Source organism: Dromiciops gliroides, chromosome 1 (genome assembly GCF_019393635.1).
Source record: "Dromiciops gliroides isolate mDroGli1 chromosome 1, mDroGli1.pri, whole genome shotgun sequence".
Lineage (NCBI taxonomy): Eukaryota > Metazoa > Chordata > Mammalia > Microbiotheria > Microbiotheriidae > Dromiciops > Dromiciops gliroides.
The window spans coordinates 235,749,129-235,755,176 of NC_057861.1; positions in this window are offsets into that span (position 1 = coordinate 235,749,129).

The window sequence follows — 6,048 nt, forward strand, 5'->3', positions numbered from 1 at the left end:
TTCTTGCAAATATCAATGCCATTTTATTTGTATGATAGGAAAAAACAAAAACAGGAAGCTAAACCAAATATGCAGCTTTTATTGTGTTTGCATTAAATTATGATTTTGTTGTAAATGAGGGGGAAGCCATCCGTAGCAAGTCACTTAACCCTCATTGCACCCCCTCCAAAAAAAAGGAAATATAAAAATATATATATTAAAAAGAATTGCCTAGAAAAGGGACTATGATTTTGGAATGTAAAAGTACAGGACTGTAAGTCAACTTTTTTATTTTTATTATTATTATTATTTTGTAGGGTAGTAAGGGTGAAGTGACTTGCCCAGGGTCACACAGCTAGTAAGTGTCAAGTGTCTGAGGCCAGATTTGAACTCAGGTCCTCCTGAATCCAGGGCTGGTGCTTTATGTACAGCACCACCTAGCTGCCCCCAACAATTTATTATTAAAAATTGATTTTAATGAGTTAATAATCATGCCACAATTAGCATGTTCCTTAAATGTGTTCAGAAGTGACTGAAGCAATCCAAGTAGCTACTGTGTAATTTATAGACTATCCTTCAAAGTAGAAAACCATCATTAAGACAAACTGTCCTGAGGCAGCTAGGTGGTACAGTAGATGAAGCATTGGCCCTGGATTCAGAAGGACCCGAGTTCAAATCTGACCTCAGACACTTGACACTTACTGGCTGTGTGACCCTGGGCAAGTCACTTAACCCTTATTGCCCCCCCCCAAGACAAACTGTCCTGATTAATCTTTATTAACAATGAATGTTACATGAAAGTTGACCTAATATAAAGGTGACTGTAATTTGACTTTAGAAAGTTTATACATTTTTCTATTAGCTTATCATTTTAAAAGTCTTATCCATTGAAAACTATTAGCCCTTAATACTTAGAGTTTGCAACATTGACTTAAAGGAATATCCTGCTTTTCACTTATTTACCACATGGTTCTTTCTAGAAAAATTAGCCAAGGAGAAAGAATTCACAGCTATACAATGAAAAATATACACAGTGGGTCCTTTATAAGTCATGTTTGGTGATAGGCCATTAGTTATATCAGAATTTAAATGAATATTTTATGGGATTTTAATCTACAGCATAAATGTAGTATCATAATGAATAATACAGTAAATAAGTTTTATACTGTATTAAAGCACAGTAGCATTACTGAATTATCCCACTAGAGGTCAGTGTTATGTAACTATAGGTAGTGTGGGTGTCAGTGTGTGAGAGAGAGAAGAGGTTGGTAATATGGAACTTGATGGTTGAAAAGTTTATTGTAAGCCATGCATTGTGAATTACTTCTTGAATTTTTAACACCTAGCCCCATCCACTCTAATCCATCTTCCACATAGCTACAAAATGACTTTTTCTAAACCCAGGTCTAATCTTGTCACTCCCCTACTCAATACTATTTTTTCCTTCTTATTTTCTCCTGGACACCCTAGAATATACCACTTCCTGCTCACTCCAGTCATGAGATTGGCTTCTGGAAGCCCCCTAAGTATACAGCAACATTACCTGCCAGGAGGCTTAGCAGAATCTGCAAATCACATGCCTTTATCTGAGGACCTCTTCCAATCTACTGTTTCTCTGCCTAGACTCAGTCTCCAGAGGTTAGCAAACTCCCATCTCTCTTACTTACTCCCCTCCACAACCCATGATGTCTGCTCCCTTATTCTTCTATACCCCAACCATACTCCCCCAAAATATCCACTCCAAATCTGCTAGCCCCTGATAGTATACTTTCCGAAACTTTCACTCCATAATTAACAAACTTTTTTTACTTTTAAACTTCTTCGTCTTGTTCTTCTGTCTTCTGACACTGAGACCTAGCTACCTCTGGGTAACATCACTGTATCCCTGGCAGTCCTTCTCGTTACACTCTCTTTTTTTGGGTGGGGCAATGGGGGTTAAGTGGCTTGCCCAGGGTCACACAGCTAGTAAGTGTCAAGTGTCTGAGGCCGGATTTGAACTCAGGTACTCCTGAATCCAGGGCCAGTGCTTTATCCACTTCGACGCCTGGCTGCCCCCCTACATTCTCTCTTATACCCTGAACTCTGGTGCTACCCATGGCTACTTTCAGACTTTCCCTCTAGTGCCATTATTCACAAACTACCTTGAGTTTCACAAATTTATCACCCAATCCAAAAACTGGTAACCTTTATCTATTAACCACCCTCCCCCAGGACATTTTCCCTCCTTTCACAATGAGTTCAGTGCCCAGCTCAGAATTCCTTTCCATTCTGAATCCTGCTCTCCCAATAGAGGATTTTAACATGTGTCAGCTTGAAAAATAAATGACCAGAGTCAGAGGTTATGCAACTGCTTCCAGCTCAACCCCCCCCCCCACCACCACCACCAAATCCCAGCTCAGAGAGGTTATCACAACCACTGTTAAGGCTAAGAAAATTTTAAAATAGGGCCAGGGGCAGCTAGGTGGCTCAGTGGATAAACCACCAGCCCTGGATTCAGGAGGACCTGAGTTCAAATCTGGCCTCAGACACTTGACACTAGCTGCGTGACCCTGGGCAAGTCACTTAACCCTCATTGCCCAACCAAAAATTAAAAAAAAAAATTAAAATAGGGCCAACAGCGGTCATAAGCAAAAAATTTTCTTTTGTTGGAGGAGGGAAACTAGGTACATGTGCTAGGGCCTCTTCTAAGAGACCTGCTTTAATGTGGACAAATCTCAATACTTACACCAGTGAATACTCCTCCCCACACAGTGGGCTGTAGCCCTGCCAAAGAGAGGTAACAGCAACAATGAGACAAGTTTGATGGGCTTCATAATTGGAAAGTGGATCCTGCACTAGGTGATTGTCTGAGCTCAGGCACAGCCTGGTGCTGATGTGAAACAATTCCAGGATTTTGCTTTGGCACAGTGCATCCAGAGGGTGAGTGCAAAGAATTGTTGCTACCTTAGACTCAGGACACAGCTTGCTTGCTGGACCTTAGCTTTGTGTCCTAAAGGTGAAAAAAGAGGGGTGGTCTTGGCATGGGGATCCTGACACATGCTTTAAGTATTTTATTATTTGCCAGTTACATGTAAAGATAGTTTTCAACATTGGTTTTCATAAGATTTTTTGGGGGGTGGGGCAATGAGGATTAAGTGAATTGCCCAGGGTCCCACAGCTAGTAAGTGCCAAATGTCTGAGGCTGGATTTGAATTCAGGTCCTCCTGAATTCAGGGCTGGTGCTTTATCCACTGTGCCACCTAGCTACCCCCTTTCCCCTTTTCATAAGATTTTTAGTTCCAAATTTTTCTCCCCACTCTCCAAGACAGAAAGCAATCTGATATACGTTATATATGTATAATCACATTAAACATATTTCTGCATTAGTGTCGTGTTGTGAAAGAAGAATCAGAACAAAAGGGGAAAACCTCAAAAAAGAAAAGAGTAGAAACAGTATAGTTATCATTCCATCTCTCCCTGTTCATTACTACCTGCTTTCATCATTAACTACAATCCCTCCATTCCTTTTATATCACACCTACTCTGGCCGCACTTGATTCCTCCATTCCAATCCCTTAGTTAACCAGTTAAATTCCAAATGATTCGCTATTATACCTTATTCCCTTGTCCTATCTTCAAGTACACTTTGCTAAATTACAGCCTTGAATTATTCCCACATCTGCCTCCATTCCTATTCAAATGCTTTAAGAAGCAAAAAACCCTGCTGGATCAATCTAATCACTATTTAATTGATTATTCCATTTCCAACAATGACTTCCAGATCTCTTATCAAGCTCCCCACATTTCTTTGGTTTTTTGTTTTTGTTTTTGTTTTTAGTGGGGCAATGGGGGTTAAGTGACTTGCCCAGGGTCTCACAGCTAGTAAGTGTCAAGTGTCTGAGGCCAGATTTGAACTCAGGTACTCCTGAATCCAGGGCTGGTGCTTTATCCACTGTGCTATCTAGCCACCCCCAGCTCCCCACATTTCTGATCCATCATCTTCACAACTAGGGAGCATTCCTTACACTGAGGACATTCACCAAGAGCTTCTGCTTCAGGGCAGCTAGATGGTGCAGTGGATAGAACACAGGCCCTGGAGTCAAGAGAACCTGAGTTTAAAATTGGTCTCTGACACTTAACAGTAGCTATGTGACCCTAGGCAAGTCACTTAACCCCAATTGCCTCACACACACACAAAAAAAAGAGCTTCTGCTTCATCTTTTCTCATCTCACAACCTTATCCTATTTCATTCCACTATAATGAAGAAAGGTGGCTCTTGCTACAACCTTAACATGTGCCCTTGATCCCCTCTTTTCTTCCCCATCAGATTGCCCCCACTATGATGTTCTCTCTCACATCTATAGTCTTCATATACATTTCCTTCCCTGTTGCCTGTAAATATATCCCCAAGACTCCCCTCTTCTTAAAACACCCTCCATCCCACCAACTAGATCCCACCATCTCCACCAATTAATTCTCTCTGTAGCTGTAGCCAACTACATTTAGTGCCTCTACTCCCTCCCAACCCTTGTAATCCCACTGCAATCTGGCTTCTAACATCATTCAGATGAAACTGTTCTTTCCAAAATTACTAAGTGATCTCATAAATGCTAACTAATGACCTTTTCAAGTTTCATCCTTCTTGACTTCTCTACAGCATTTAAAACTTTTGGGAACTTTCCTATCTGGGTTTTTATGAAACTGTTCTCTCTTGGCCCTTCCCCTACCTGCCTGCTCCATGGTCCCCTTGTTTTTGGATCTTCATATCACACATTGAGGGTCTCCCAAGGCTCCATCTTGGGTCCTCTTCTATTTTGTCATTTGGTGATTGCCCGATGAATGTATACAGCTTTAGTCTCTCCCAGGCTCCAGTTCAAAATCACTAATTACCTTCAGGACATTTTAGACTGGATATCCCATAGGTATCTCAAACTCAACATGTCCAAAACAGAATTTGTTATCTCCTCCAATCCTACCCGATTGAATTTCTTTAATAGTTTCAAAGATACCTCAATCCCAGTCACCCAGGCTTGGTGACCTTGGTATCATCCTCTATTCTGTACTCTCAACCTACAGATCCAATCTTTTGTCAAATCTTGTCATTATGTACCTCCACATATGCTGCTTTCTTCATTCATAGGCACCACCTTAATTCAGATCCTTATGACCTCTCCTACACCTTTGCAATAGTGTCCTAATTTGTCTCCCTCCCTCAAGCCTCCCCTGCTTCAATTCATCCCTGCCTTGTTGGCCTTGTTGATCCACAGTTCAGGAGCTGAGTGAGGAGTTCTGAAATCTTCGTGCCTTGGCTTTTAAACCTTGGTTCTTTGAGCCAATTAAATCTCAAGAACGCTTTTTTTTTGGTTTTTGCAGGGCAATGGGGGTTATGTGACTTGCCCAGGGTCACACAGCTAGTAAGTGTCAAGTGTCTGAGGCTGGATTTGAACTCAGGTACTCCTGAATCCAGGGCCAGTGCTTTATCCACTGTGCCACCTAGCTGCCCCCTCAAGAACACTTTCAATATCTTTTAAGAAAAACTAGCCTCACCAGGGTTGGATTGGGCCTTAGAATATTGCTCCTACTCTATGTTTTAAGGCAGGAGTATTTATTTAATCCAGGGCCGATAGATATTCAGGCGGCCTCATGAATTTGGATGGGAAAAATTATTTTACTAGCCTTTCCTTTCCTTTGCAATTCTATGTATTTTATTTGATGCATTTAAAAACATTTTGATAAGGTGGTCCAGTGTGTTTACCAGACTGATAAGTAGATCTAAGACAAAAAAGAAATCTATACTCTGATTATGTTCTATCTACTCTGCATATCTCTCCCATTAGAAGGTAAATTCATTGAAAGAAGAGACTTTTCACTTCTGCCCCCATTTCAGCTTAATTATAACTCACATACTGGGTTTTGCCAAGCATTTTCTTCACAGCAGCCTTGTGAAGTAGGTGGTGCAATTATTCCCATCTCACCGATGAGTAAATTGAAGTTTTGCACGACTTAATGACTTGAGAAATTGTCCATTATTTCCATTTTATAGTATCAAGCATGAATATCATGGAGAGGTGGCCTGGGAGTCAGGAAGA